At 38.0% G+C, this 963-nt stretch overlaps 1 pseudogene; it reads right to left on the minus strand.

The window, feature by feature from the left end:
• Positions 1–211: 211 nt before the first annotated feature.
• LOC102875245 lies at positions 212–451 on the minus strand (annotated as a pseudogene).
• Between the last annotated feature and the right edge of the window lie 512 nt (positions 452–963).

Below are 963 nucleotides of genomic sequence, written 5' to 3' on the forward strand. Positions count from 1 at the left end.
TTCCACTAAGCCAGTGTAGCTCTCTCTTTGTCATCGTCAATGTTATTGTTGTTTGATGCCGTGGAGTCGTAGAAGACTCATAGCGACACTATGAATGAATGACCTGAGCACTGTTCATCCAAAGGTACCACCACTTTTATTTATTGACCAGATGATACTGGCACATTACCCCTGACTTAGTCAACCTTTCTCAAAACACTTAATGATGCTATTAAGGATGTATTTCCATGCTGCTTTGTGCAGGTGGCTTTCACAGTGATGAACAGACAGTGATGGGAACATCACTTATTGTCAGACAATGACTTCCAGGGCATCTTCAGAGTTGCCTGGTCCGTGAAGTCTCTTTTCCCCTATAGGCTTCACTAGAGCTCAGCCCAGGTTCCAGTCCTATTGATGAATCTCCTCCTTCCCCTGGAAACCTTCTTGTCTGGGTCCCAAACTGAAAAGGCATAATTCATTGAAGATCAAAATAGGCAATCTACTTCTGTTAGATTACAGAAAAAAACAAAAACCCACCCACAAACAACCCCAAACTAAAATCGTATGGAAGAATTGTCGTTTGTAACACGTGATATCATGACATTGATATTGTAACAATAGATCAAATGTGAATTACAAAATTCAATTAAGAATTTAAAAAAAGCCCAAATCTATTGCTTGTTGATTTGTAGTTATGTAAAACAGAATAGAATTGCCAGTAAAACAGAGCAGAACTGCTCCATAGGGTTTTGTGCAATGTAATTCTGTGCAGGGACAGAATTCCACATCTTTCTCCTGAAAAGCACCCGGGGGATTAAAAACATTTCTTGGTCCTCAGTTGAGTTCTTAACCACTGTGCCACCACAATTCCTTTAAAAAGGAAAAGAGGTCGAGAAATTTAAAGCCATCTATTATATTAAAGCAGAATTTTTGCTTTAAATTTATTTTTGTATCAAGTCTGAAAGTTCTTTTTTCAATTTTTTT

This window comes from Elephantulus edwardii, unplaced genomic scaffold, assembly GCF_000299155.1.
Source record: "Elephantulus edwardii isolate Elephantulus edwardi_28Jun2011 unplaced genomic scaffold, EleEdw1.0 scaffold00359, whole genome shotgun sequence".
Classification (NCBI taxonomy): Eukaryota; Metazoa; Chordata; class Mammalia; order Macroscelidea; family Macroscelididae; genus Elephantulus; species Elephantulus edwardii.